Source organism: Anabrus simplex, chromosome 2 (assembly GCF_040414725.1).
Source record: "Anabrus simplex isolate iqAnaSimp1 chromosome 2, ASM4041472v1, whole genome shotgun sequence".
NCBI classification, from domain to species: domain Eukaryota; kingdom Metazoa; phylum Arthropoda; class Insecta; order Orthoptera; family Tettigoniidae; genus Anabrus; species Anabrus simplex.
In genome coordinates this window covers 331984677-331999849 of record NC_090266.1, presented here as the reverse complement: position 1 = coordinate 331999849, position 15173 = coordinate 331984677, and positions in this window count along the sequence as shown.

The window sequence follows — 15173 nt, the reverse complement described above, 5'->3', positions numbered from 1 at the left end:
GAACACAGAGGGCCGTGATAACGAGAATTAAGGATAAACAAATGCAAAAATGGTTAGAAAAAGGTAGGGAATGGCCTTCGCTCAGTCTATTTTATAAGATCTTCCAAATCTCTAAGTTAAACGTAAGATTCGGGGTAAGAATATTGAAAGGCGGGATAGTATCTTGGCTGATGGGGTTGTACAGAAATAAGGGATGGATTATAAGTGAAGAGAGCTCACAATGTATCCTATGTGAGGAAAGGACTGATGATTTGCACTTACTTTGTTCTCGTACAGAGACAGAAAAAAGCTGTGGGCAATGAATGTGCAGGCAAATTGATGAACGAAACTTTTAGTGTGGATAGCGAACAATTGAAAAATGAAGGTAGCTTGAATAAGTTTCTAAGTGCAGTAAGAAAGATATGCTTAAGGAGAGTGAGAGGTATTGTATGATGTAATTAAGCAAACACATAGGTGACCTGGAATGTAAGCAGTGGATTAGCCAGCATAAGTAAGTTAGCAGTTGATTGGTACTCAGCAAATTAAAATGTTATGATAACGTCAGCGTGTAGTGGTAAAAAGTAAACTTTGAGTCAGCATGGAGTGCGGATGAGCTGAGTTGAGCGCGGAGCAATGGGCAACACGTTGTCCCAATACAGGATAGCGATTGGTAGCTGTAAATGTGGAATGGAAAGTAGAAAGGAGAGAAGAGTGAAGCTAAATGGTGAAAAAATGGATGTTGGCTACTCTACTGGTGCGGCGGTGGTGGCGGTGCTGTTGATAATAGGAGGAGTGGAAGTTAATCCTGGTCCATGTCCAGTGGGTTCCATTGGATGGGAAGAGTTCGAAGCTATAAGAGAGATGATAAGAGAGGCATGTCAGACGGAGCAAATAAGAAAAATGTTTCGAGAGTTGTCTAAGGAGTTTAAGGACCTAAAGTTGAGTATTAAGGAAGATGTGAGGAAGATAATGGAGGAGGAGCGGTTTAATAAAGATGAGCTGGATCTGTTGAAGCAGAAGGTAAGAAGTTTAGAGCAGGACCTGAGAGAAACGAAGAGATTAGTAGAGAGGGGTGAGCAAGAAGGTGAGAGGAAGAATATTTTCATATATAATGTGCAAGAAGAGGGAAAAGGGACTAAAGTGGAACTAGTGTATAAAGTGGAGGAAATGGTTCAGAACTGGATGAAGAACAACTTTACTGAAGTTGATATAGACAATGTGCACCGTGTGGGGAAATTTAAGGGAAGTAGGCCCATCAGAGTGAAATTAATATCTACATTGATGGCGGACATTGTGATATGGAATGCGAGTAATTTAAAAGGCGAGAAAGTGTGGATAAGAAGGGAGATGAGCAGGGAAGCCATCGAGGAGAACAGAATCCTGAACAGGCATTTAAGGGGGTACGGAATGCCCTATGCTCCCAATGATAAAATTGACTGTTTATATTGTACCTTTTCTCTGAAACCACTGGAGGTAGACACTTCAAATTTTTGCAGCTTATAGTTGAATATCTTGGTCTTCTACTGAAACAAGCACAGTTTTTATAACGATCTACTTAAGGAGGATATTATTTTTTATTTTGAAACTAGATATTTTTAGTATTTTTAGAATATATTTTTGCTAATAAAATTTGTAATATTCAGACAAATTAAAAACTGTTGTTTCAGCAATTGAAAGAGGTATTTGTAAGTACGTCCTACAAATTTCAAGTTCATATATTCAAAACTGGCTGAGAAAATGCACCTCAAGTATTAAAAAAGTAAACTTACGGGAAACGGGCTTCAAAGTTAACACATCAATGCATGCCAGGTCCATAGCTTGGATTATCTTTGTCTTCTTCAAATTCCTCTTGTAGTCTCTTCTTGGCACCTCTCCTGTCCTTTTTGCCTTGAAAAGCTTTTCCTTTAAAGGGCATTTTCATCAGACCTTAGCCTTACCAGGTCTTTATGCAACATTGCATCAACAGTACGACACCCAACATTCAACCCTAACACCTTCAGAACTTTGCAACTTATGATGTTTCCTTCGTTAAAACTTGAAACAGCATCATATACACCAAAATGAAGAGTGCTGATACCCTCAAACACTGTTTTGGATAGGCGATTCCAGATGACACTATTGACACATTCCTTTGGCTTTTGTGTCCTGCCGTGCAGGCATTTTTTCAGGAGATTTTTGTCAAAAAGATCCCTGAAAATTGGTTTGATTTCATCCATAATAGCTGGTGGCAAACTATGAGGATGGTTATATTTCTCCCCTGTTACTTTGCTCCTGTTATATTTGCACCAGCTGTCTGCCGCAGAAAGACACAAGCCATGTACAGGATTTTCATTACTGGAATAAATGTTGAAATATGATACCCAGACAGCTTTCCTCATTGCTTCCACATTATCGGTATTTTTCCTGATGGTCAGATCACAGTAGTTATGGAGAGTATCAATGACTGAATCAGTCAATCTGTTCTTACCCTCTAATATTCTACCATCACTAAGTTTCTGTCCCTTTATGCTTGATTTTAGTCTTCTCAATCTTGTCCCCATACGTTTCTGAACGTGACCAACACATTCCAGTTTGGTTATATTTACATAATTTCCATAGGGCTCAGAATCCTGAATAACTTTGAAAGCCTTAGAGTCACCATCCCGTAAGTAATACAAATACCTATCATTGTACCACTGAATAGAACGTTGGTCAAGTGACTTGCAAGAGACCGTCATGTCTACTCACAGCAGAAATCTAGCGTGCATCATCATATAAATTATTTTAAAAAGCACACTTGTAGTTATCATATCATCATAATTCATACACCATTTTAAAGAGGGCGTTTGACATATTAAGAAATAACAATAATATAAAAATGACAAATTTTTGGCAAAATACCCATTCCGTATCCCCTTAAGGGAGGCAAAAAAACGAGGCCTAAGCATATATTAGAGGGCAGCAGCTGGTTGTTGGGGACGGCAGATGGACATGTATATTGGTGGTGGGCCGGCTAAAGAAATTAGAAGAAGAGCAGCAGAAGGAGACCCTGACGGCAGAGGGAGAAACGAGGAAGGGCACAAGGAGAAGTAGCAGTGACGTAGAGGAGAGTGATATTACAGAATTGAGCGAAGTCCACAGCACACCAAGAGCGGGAAGTAGAGAACTGCTGAATAGCAATGTCAGCAACCAGATGGATGGAATGCAGAGACCTTGAAGAGCCAGTACAACGCAGAGGTGGATGAAGCAAGCAATATGTCACGAGTGGTGCAGAGTGAGTGAGAGGGATGAGTGAAGGTAATAGGAGACAGGGTAATGATTCATCCTCACCGAGAAAAAGGAACACAGAAAGTAAAATGGAGAGGAGACAGGCGCTAAAGAAATTAAGGGAATAACAGGTAGAATGGTGAGAGCGAAAAGGGGGCAATAAAATAGGTGAAAGACAAGACAGGGATAAGAGGAAGGGAAGAAAGAAGGAGAAGAGAGGGCTGGAGTTATGTTTAGAAAAGGGATAGGAGAGGAGAGAAGCAGGCGGAGATGTGAGGAAGATAGGAGATAGACGAAATGGGGAGCCGAATAAGGAAATGAAGTAATCAGAGAAATGGGAAGTAAGATTTAGACGAAAGTGTTAGATTATATATAATGTAAATACAATAAGAAGAGATGTGTATATATTGGTAAAAGAATGTGTTATATTACAGATAATGTAGTTACAATAAGGAGAGGTTTGAAGATATTGGTAAAAGATGTATTAAGAGACGAGTAGGTAATTGCTAGATAGGGGTGAGGAAGGAAAACCTTGTTATAAAGAAATTATATAGGAGAAAGTAAGTTGATAGAGGAACTGTTAAGAGTTGGTATAAACATTGAGTTGGTACTGTTTAAAGAAACGTGCAATTAGTGAGTGGTTTTTAGACTAAGAGACGTAAATAAGGTGGAAGAACTGTATGATGATGCTGTATTAGTAGATAAGTAAGGAAACTGGAATTGTTTGCAAGTTCGGTGTTGTAAAAAGGTGTATAAATATTAACTGTATGACATAGTGGAAGAATATGAGCAATCAGTGTGTAAATTTTTGAGGATAAGATGTAAATAAGGTAGAGAAAAGGTAGGGTGTAAGTGAGAAAGAGCAGACGGAAAGATATGGGATAGGGAGTGGGAGGTATAGGAGGTGGAATGGTGGGGGTGGGACTGACCCACCCCAAGGTGAAAAGAATAAGCATGTCCGCACGTGGTGAAACAGGATAAGCAAGGATATGTGCTGGCAATGTGTAAGAAAGGCGACTCGTATACATCAGGCTGGACAGTAGATAAGAACGTGACGGGTCACTTGATGGACTGGCTTCCGCCTCATGTGATTCGCCACGCAAAGAATGGGAGGGAAACACATTGCCAACTAGGTGTCGGTGGGGAAAGGCATCTGACACTCGAGGCGTGGCTGGGAGTGGTATCACGGGCTGGACGGGCAGTTTTCCTTACCTAGGAGATGCCACGACCAGGCAGTTCTTTTAAATTAGATGTAGGCAGTAGAATAACTAGTTAGGACGTTAGAGTAGATGCAGGGGGTGCCCTAACATGCGGTTCGGTTATCCGCCCACGTTAGAGGCAGCTTAGTAGATTTAGTTAGGGGTTGTGCCGTGCATGGTGTCTGGTATCCCGCCCGTGCGGAGCGCAACCACGTTAGCTAGAGTGTAATTTAGGCATTGAAGATTTAGATTAAATTAGTTATAGATTTAGTTATAGTTTAGTAGTTAGTCCAGCCTTGTAATATTCCTTTTTACCGATGGTTTGTAACTATGGTGGGGTAATAAAGATGTTAAGATGATAAGATGTTAAGTGTAGTGGTAAATGTTACCAGACACGCTGACGGGGTAGGATGAATGTGCAGAAGTAGGTCTACACATGGTTGCACAATCTTTCCTACTTCACTATCTTTCGTCTTTGTAATTTGCCGTTTACCTTAGTTCAGATTTATCATTTATGTTACGTAACCTCAGCAGGATACATAACATTTCCTAGTCATCTGGTCAGCACCAGACCCTGATGAATAATCAGTAAGCACTACTGGTAGAAGGGGTTATTAATTTATTATCATTCTTATTACTTCATAATTATTATAGTCCCGTGAGCAGCCTCACGTTTGCCGGCAATTACCCCTGTTAGTTCAAAATCCATATTGTCTCGTGAGTAGCCTCACGTCTCTTGGCAAATATAGTACACCTGGTAATCACGGGACTCCTACGGACGATGATCATTGCGGGGCGGACCGACTATTATTGTTGTGAGTAGCCTCGCGACATTAAGCTCCACCGGGCAGTGATCACTGCGTGGCGGTCCAATACATTTGTCATAGCTTGTTTATTACTAATAACTATAGTTTAGTTCCTTTTTTCACAGGCCTAGCGGCTCTCCGGTAGCGAGTTGACCGTAAGCCATTTTGCTTGCAATTACTAATTGAACTATTATTGTCATTGTGCTTAATATTTGGTTCTTGCTTGGTTGTTATGGATTTGAATACTAATGGGCGAAGGCCTGTAAGGTTCAATAAATCCTGTATTAATCCTGTAATCCTATTAATTTAAGTATTGTGGCAAGTTGTTTCGTTGCAACGCTGTACATAGTGTAAAAATAAGGTACAGTCAAACTTTCAGGACACATACCCCATAAGTAGAAGAAAATAAGTTACATTAACATGGGCCGTTTTCTACAACTCTACATAGTACATTAATCTTGGGAAACACCCACGAACAGAAGGTACTAGCAGTGGCGTAGTCAGGGGTGGGCTCAGGGGGGCCGTACCCCCATAGATTTCCTGAAAATAGAGCAAGGATCAGCCGTTGTTTTACGTGCACTACGAACAAATTAAGAACTTACGCCGAAATATTAAATTAACGTAACGACAACGGATCTACTAGCAAGGTTCAGTAGGTCCGTACATAATTCTCCATATCTGTACTGCTTGAAAGAGCTTGAATTGAAGGAAAGCACCTAGCATTGTGATGCGCGACGATATTCTCCTGTAGAAGTCTCAGTATAGGAAGTATAACCGCGTGTTAACAAATGTCAAAAGATGAGAAGGGCAATTAGGAGGAGATTACACTGTAAGGGGCCGGAACGTGACCACCGAGATAACGAGGCGCCGCGGCCAGAAACTGTTGCAAGCTTAGAACCTCGTGCTTTTGTATAAACTCGGTTCCTGGAAACAACAATGTCACGTGGTCGCCATTGTCGTGTTGTACCGTGCATGCTGTATTTAACCTGCAGTGTTGGGAAGACTATGACGGGATCGTGAGCAGCACGTTAGTTCAGTTTGTGACATATTAGTGACATTTTTGAAGATGGACCGTTTTGTCATAAAGGAGCCAAACTATGGACATCCTCGTTAAGTGATTAAAAACTAATGTATTCTAACTGCAGCACTAACATGTAGTAGCAAGACATGATCGAGGATGTTTGCCTAAGTTCTATAGGTAGGCCTGTCTGTTTTGTCAGATGCCCGGGGACTGGTTGGAACTTAAAATAGCACTATTTCGTAATTGGCGGAATCGATAGCTTAGTTCCAATGGTTCTATATTCTCATCAAGACGGCCGAGATTTTAATCGCAGTCGATGCATGCAAAATTTTTGAAATGGGAAGTCACGTTCTGTTGATCTCAAGTCTACTTAAAACCGTAGATCCCGTCGCTAATGATTATAAGATTTAAAATACCACGAGCCCTAAGTTTGCTTAATTTTTAAGTACTTTCGGATTATTACGACATCATTTATGGTGGTGTATTTTGAGTATCCAGCCATTCTTCGGGCTTACCTTGTACTCTAAATGGTGAGTGGATGCAGTGGCGTACCCAGAAAATAATTTCAGTGGATGAGTGTAAGTCCAGGCCAATAGCGTGGATACGACTTTTCCTTGGAAGGGGATATGAAAAGAAAGCTGGTCCTGCCGAGTGAGGTGACGGATCTTCAATAAATGTTGGTGGTTCTGATTGTTACGTTGTAATTATTTCCAACAATCGAAATCATAGCTTCTGTGCTTTTAACATAAAGCGTCTGCATTTTTGATACTGATCTTAAAATTGATAATATCGTTCTTCTTTTGTGAGGAAATAGAATCTTCATTTAATTCATTTTTACTTTTAAAAAGGAACCACTTTGGTCTACGCCGCCCCCCCAAAATGCACCCATAAACAAGGTTGTATCTTCCCCATCCCTTTCCTTTCTTAACTCTCTCACTGCCGAGTATCGAATGCATGGTGCCTAAAGTCACATCCCTACAAGGTTCCTTAGCTTCCAGCTACCGGTCTCGTGCGTTTAGGACAGTTGGAAAATGTGCGTCTTAATAAATGCTCGTCATAAAACCTTTGTAAAATAATAACTGTACCTATTTATAACAATAATTACAAACGTCTCCTTTTGATGTGGCTGAGTTGGTTGAGTCTCTATTCTTCTGAGTGCGAGTTCACAGGTTCAAATTCAGGCTTGCGTCGGTGGCGCTTAAAAGGGTGTTGTAATTGCAACAGCTCCGTGTCATTGGCTTCTGGTACGTTAAAAACTCTCCTGCGGGGTAAACTTCCGAAGCTCCGTTGTCTGTTAAGAACTAGTATTTGGGATGAACTTTACACAAATAAAAATACTATGCCCCATAAATACACCGCTGACACAGACTACCGTATACTAGCACTGGCTCCAGGGTTACAAACCATCGAACGAGACTAATCTTGAGGGTTACACACCCACAGGGAATCAGTCTATCAAGCAGTCGCTCTACGTGTTGAAACATTACTCGATTTGGAATGTCTATTGCCAAAATATGCGGTTAAGAAAATTGTTTGTGACATTCTGAAGGCGATTGAATTTTACGAAAGCTATCTTAAAAATGCAAACAAAGACATTTTGGAGGCGGAGTGGCGTTTGTGGAAGCTGAAATGTAGAATATCATCAGAATGTCATTCAAAGACTGTGATTGAAGTTCTATTAGAAATCGGCGACCAAGGGATGATTGTATTAGAACCATGAAACTACTTGTGATTAGTACCATCACGCGGGGAACACCATGGGTCGATTTTACTTGCGTGTAGTACCACTATGTTAGGTTTTTTTAATCCGTGTGGCCATTTCTAGCCGAGTGCAGCCCTTGTAAGGCAGACTCTCCGACGAGGGTGGGCAGCATCTGCCATGCGTAGGTAACTGCGTGTTATTGTGGTGGAGGATAGTGTTATATGTGGTGTGTGAGTTGCACAGATGTTGGGGACAGCACAAATACCCAGCCCCTGGGCCACTGGAATTAACCAATGAAGGTTAAAATCCCCGACCCGGCCGGGAATCGAACCCGAGACCCTCTGAAACAAAGACCAGTACGCTGACCATTCAGCCAACGAGTCGGACACTATGTTAGGTATCAAATACTTTTGTGATTAGTAGCAACAGAGTGTGTTGCCGGATTTTACAGTACCTGTGATTAGTAACCCTTTAGAGCGACCCCATGGGTGAGCGATACCATGGTTCTGCCTGGCGTATGATTAGTACCCACTATACTAGGAACACCACGAATGTGATTAACACCATAGGTTTGTGTTGCCTGTAAATGGCGCCGCAATGTGCTAAGCACTATAGGTCTGTATTACATGTGCGAATTTCATTACCTGTGAGTAGTACCATAATGTGTATAATACCGTGAGTCTACTTTACTTTTGGTTAGTACCGCAACGTGACAAATACAATGGTTCTACTTTCCTAGCGATAAGTACCATTATGATGGGCTGATGACTTGGATTTTGGACTCTTTTAGATTACAAGGATCATCGTTCAGTATTCTGCTATAGAGCAGTCCCTTGGTCAGTAATACGTCAGTTCATGTGAATGTGAGGCATTGCAGGTCGGATCCACTGATTGTTTTAAATTCATATCCATCCATTCATTCTTCGTCCTAACGTTTAGAATTCTGGTCAGTGGAGGATTTTGGACTTTTAATTTGTTATTAAATTTCGTCGTATTTGTTACCATTGGGGGCCGATGACCTAGATGTTAGGCCCCTTTAAACAACAGGCATCATCATCTTTGTATAAAATGTTACTTCTTTGTAGCTTATCATATGACCATTATTACAATAAAATTATCGTATTTATTCTAGACCAGTGTATTGCATCTTTACTCAGACAATTTATTCTTACATTAATTTCACTTGTATTAGAGTATATGAAATGCTGCAGTTATGTTGGGAAGGGAATAATAGATGAAGACAAGGGCCTATCCAGAGGTGGGGATAGGGAGAGTGTCCAGAGAGTCCAGACACCCCAGGAACTTTAACAAATGTACTTTTACTAAGCATGTATATTATTAGTTTCCGCAATCCGCACGAATCCACCACTCTTACGAGGAACCAAGGACATTCATTTCCTTATACGTTATTCCATACGACCTAAACTCTCCGGAAGTTTGGACGCCCCTAAAATAAAATCCTGGATGAAGACCTACCGTAACGGGCCCCCAAACTGAAATTCTGGCTACGCTACTGGGTACCAGCATACCACACAAAAGTATTTCTTACACGAAATGTTCAACCCACCGTTGCAGGGATACATCAGCGGATCCGTTCTGTGTCAGTGCCCATCCGGTCTACTCCAGTGACGACATGCTGGTAACAAAGCAAGGAATGTGGTAATATTTCTCGCGCTGTTCAAAATGTATCTATTTACAATCGAGAGACAACTAATATATTACTACTGTCAGTTTATTATAATGCCATTCATATTATAATGACATTACTCATGCATTTATGACATGAATGCCTTATACATAAGCGTTACACGTCTAGGAGTTATATTCTGAAATTTTCTAGGACTTTTTCTGTGAGAATATGAGATATCCGAAAAAGTATGACGTGCAGTCAATCAAGTCATGAATATAAGAGCTAAGAAAAAGTGTTAAAACTATGATAAAAAGGAGTTACCGAAATCACATATAACATGTCCAGAAAAACGTTCTGGAATTTTATTTAAAAAGGCAGGTAGCACAAATCAGAACCATCAATAAATCACACACAAATGTAATCAGCCGAACAACTCAAGGGATATAGCAGAAGCGTTTGCAGCCTGTTTCCAAAGTGTGTATTTACCCTAGGTCCAAATATGTCATCCAAGCAGAAGGACCTTGTTCTAAAAGCTATTCTCTATTTCTGAATGATGTCAATGACAATGAATGTTAAATGGCCGCCAAACATCTACAGCCGAACTATTCAGTTGGTCTTCATGGTGCTCCACCATATTTAGTAAAGGGCTGTACTGATGTACTCAGGAAGCTACTGTGGCTCTTACTTAATCTGATACCGAAAACTCAAACTTATTCGTTCATTTGAAAAACTACTAGGATCTACCCAATTTTGAAATCTGTAGAAAAGAAGACAATTGATAATTATAGGCCCGTGTCAAATGTATGTGGACCCACAATGATATTTGAATTTATTCTGTACAATATACTATTTAGATATGTTCAGATCTACATAACGGATAAATACATTCGGCTTTTTCATAATTGATCGACCATTCCTAATTTAATAAATTTTGTGCAGCACTTAATGCATTACATGATAGCAGCCGTATCTCCTATTATATATTTACAGACTTCCCGAAATGCTCCGATAGATTAAATTATGATGTATTAATTAAAACTCTCTGATTATAATATCTCTGAACTGCTATTAAACTTGGTTTCATCATACTTGAACGGTAGGTTGGAAAATGTTCTTTATAATCAGTATGAATCCTATGAATTCATAGCTAAATCCGGAATTCCGCAAGGATCAAATTTAGATCCATTATTTATAACATTCATCATTAATTTACCGCAAAGAATAAAATTTTCAAAATGTAATACAGAATTTCAATTGTAGGCAGACGATTTTAAAGCCTGCAAAGTTATAAAAAATAAACAACACGTAATAAAGTTACATGAAGACATAGAAATTTTTTTATCTGAAGCAATAAAAATCAGCTGGCACTGAATATAATATTTTTATTTAAACATTTTCACAATCAATATCTTACTTAATCATACAGAGGTAGCAAAAGATACAGTGTGAATCCCACATAAGGTAAACTTGTGTGTGGGCTTCAAAAATAACAATAGCTAGATTATGTACATCATGGCAACAGGTGAATATCATTTACTCCATTATCAGTTTGGTGATATTTGACTACGGTAATTTTATGAACAGTTTTCCTTCATTTGGTGTAATAAACAGGAAGCTGGAAAGGTGGCATAGGTTAAGGAGAACGTTGGTTTCTTAGTAGATAGGAATAGTGTGCTAGTTGATTTAAATATTATAATGGAAAGTTATAAGTTGATCAACTTTGTAATAATTGTTAATGAGAGATGTGAATAGCCTTTTCTTCAGGGTATTCTGACTGCCACTGATCACGTCCACAGGTAAAGTATTGTATATCCGTGGCCCTAGACAACTTAGATTTCTTTTTCCAAGTGAAGTGTTCCGGCGTGGTATATTTATTCCAGTTCTGTCTTGCAACCTAGTGCAAATTTTCGACTTGTGTTCTTTGCAGAAGAGCTTTAAACTATTATGCATGTATAGGGTCAGTGACTGCACAAATAGCTGCCGTATGTTAAGTACCGTGCTTTGCTGGAACAATTCATATGTTGGAATCATCAGTGGCTTTTTGTACATGACTTTCAGTATGTAGTTCTGGCATGTATTTACCTGCGCTAAGTGTGAATCAAGTATTCTACCCCAACTGTTAAGTCCATATTGCAGTCGCGATTGAACTAAGGCAAAGTATACAGACTTCAAGGCTTTTGTTGAAATAACATTTATAATTCTGCAAAATATATAAACAGATTTCTGAAGTCTAATGATCAAATTTAATGCATGAAAATCCCATTTCAGATAACTATCAATAATAATCCCTAGGTATTGATTATAGGGCCAGAGCATGGGAAGGATCTCGGTTGTGTGCGGTTACTATTGGAGCAAGTACAGAGAATGGGTAATTTCGCAGGGCGAATAATAGATGGTAACTAACATTTTTGACAGTATTTATTGATATTCTCAAGTAAATCACCCTGCTGTTGATTTATCAAAATTACATTTTCAATCGATCTTTTCAGAATGCAAAAATGAAATAAATGCGCTAGTATACTCTGAAACATCCACTTGATGTTAATAATGTCCAAAATGAATACCAATTTTCAGAGATCTCAAACATCCTACAGTTCATCTAGGATCTCTTATATAGACTCAAATTCAAAATACTTTGTACATAGAAATTCATTTAACCACTTGTTGATTTACCAAATTTCTCATTTCGTAGAAATTAAGTCCATCACTTGTGGTGCAAACCTAAAGTTTTTCTAAGATTATTAAACATAACATTAACTCACACTTCCTTTAACAATCTGATAGTTCAAATAAATATTTTCAATCACTTCATCTAAACCAATTATATAAGACGGTAAAATAGTGCGCTTGTTTTATGGCAAGCTCTATAGTTCATCTAAGTGGAATGATTTCAATTTACACAAACTTTGAAGAGAAACCTACAGTTCAAAATAAGACCTGAAGTCTTCTACAATTATTATAAGCAGTAGGATTAGAATCCACATGAAGCACTTTTCATTTGACGAATGTAGCACTGTGTATGATTTGAGTGCTTTATTAAAAAGTCAGTTAGTGTCTAAGTGTAATTACTCACTCACAAATATATGAAATACACTTATATCACCTGTAATCTGTTCATAAGAATTGATAAAGTACTGTCCTGCGGCGTGGTGACTGGAACTTTCTGCAGCGTGCAGCCCGAACTCGAACTCGGCACCAGCAGCGTAACACGTTCCATCCCATGAAGACACCGCGTTATCATCCCTCGTAGAAACCACGATCAATCCCTCGCTGGATACCACGAATATCCCACGCTGGAGATGACGTTCTACATAGTGTAATATCACGACACTTCGCCAAAATTTCCGATGTTCTTTTAAAGATAAATTTTGAAACACGGAAGTTCAATTAGCACAATACAACGAGCTGTAGGACTCTTAATTATCATTAATGAGTTGCATTTTACACTGACGTAAGTCTTAATGCACAGTTTGTACTCGCACTTTTGTTCTACGATATGAAATCCGTGACTCAGAATATCACAGTCTATGCTACAGTTTGAACCATAAGTCAAGTCAATGCAGTCATGACCTGAGGTCGTTTTCAAAATGGAAAGCACGGTCCTTCACTCACAGTTTATAAAACGTGAATTGAATACTATCACAGTTCATAATAATCACTTTTTTTGCTAGGGGCTTTACGTCGCACCGACACAGATAGGTCTTTTGGCGACGACGGGATAGGAAAGGCCTAGGAGTTGGAAGGAAGCGGTCGTGGCCTTAATTAAGGTACAGCCCCAGCATTTGCCTGGTGTGAAAATGGGAAACCACGGAAAACCATTTTCAGGGCTGCCGATAGTGGGATTCGAACCTACTATCTCCCGGATGCAAGCTCACAGCCGCGCGCCTCTACGCGTACGGCCAACTCGCCCGGTATAATAATCACTGATTATGTCTTAAAATCAATCGTAGAATAACTATCACGGTCCGTGAAACACTCTAGAAAATGCAATTAACATCACTCCTATAACACTCTCGTGAATACTAATGTTCACAGCTTAAGAGGTTTTTGTGAATGAGTTTGCATGACACGAGTTCGTATGACCTAATATTGCAATAAAATATCCTTAACCTTCAGTGCGTTTCTTATGGTAATAATCGAAATTTCGAGAAAATACGTGAAAAATAGTCACATTTAGTCCTATTAATTATTGAATATTCGAGTGGAATGGTATTTCAAACAGTTAATAATCGTAACTGTATAAGAGAAATGCATCTCAAAATTAATGAAGTTGTCATAAAATGAAAGTTCAGTTTATCACGCACAATTTCCTAGTATGCTGTCACTGTCAATGATCACGACAAAGTTCAAAATATGAGAGACTAGCAAGATACCCGTGCTTCGCTACGGTATTATACTGAAATTTATAATTGCATGCTTAACGTTTTATATATAATCCACCGAAATTCGCGATCTGACTCGTTTTCTGAGAGATTACGGCGTAGAACCTCACATTTGTCAATCTTTCTTTCCAGCAATCGATTTCATACTTCCCGGGCTAGGTCCACGTATTCCACGCGGTCATTTGGGTCCCTAAACCTTTGCCATCTTTTCCTATAAGCATTTTTAGTATGGATCAAATCCAGAAGGAGATCCGGCGTGGTGTCGTCTTGGATGCCTTGGCGGTACTGAACCCGCGGCCGGACTGTACCCGTAGTCATTACCAGTCCAGGGCCCGTTCCAGCGCGGTTCGCACAATTTGACGACGGTCCAGAACATTATTATTATTATTATTATTATTATTATTATTATTATTATTATTATTATTATTATTATTATTATTATTATTATTACCCCACAGCATGATCCAAGACTGCTACTTGGCGGTAAATTAAATCTGCTACCATTGTAATTGTTGACAATGTGACCAGCACCATTGTCGCACGTAGGCAAGTGTGCGGGATTTCTGGCGATACAAATGAAATACTTCCGTGCATTATTGACCTTATTATAGAGGTGAACAATTTGACGGTCAATCTCATTCATATCGTTTATTTCAAATGTGTTAAATTTTTAATTTATATGCCAGAAGAGGCTACTGTAATCTTTGAACGTTTTCCGAAGGAAAAGGAAAAGATGGCTGTTGAAATCGAACCCAGGAAATGATCGGTTTATGATCAGAATAAGTACATCGAAAATCTACAGCCTGTTTCCAGTCATTCGACAGGGTCAGGGATGGAATGAATAAAGCCCCATTTAGCGGCGACAATAGGAATTGTGCCGCCAGCCGAAGCACTCCTCTGGGGCAATGATCGATGAATGACAAATGAAAAGAAATATTGGACAGTGTTGCTGGAAGGAATGATGACCTGGAAAACCGGAGTAAACGGAGAAAAACCTGTCCCGCCTCTGTTTTGTCCAGCACGAAAGTCACATGGAGTGACCGGTATTTGAACCACGGAACCCTGCTGTGAGAGGTCGGCGCACTGCCGCCTGAGCAACGGAGGCTCCTTATAACTACATTATGAACAGTAAAATCAATTGGTCTCTCCTCCTTTTACACCCCACCGTCGTTAAGTATATTTATCCCCCCCCAACAAAAAAATTAAAA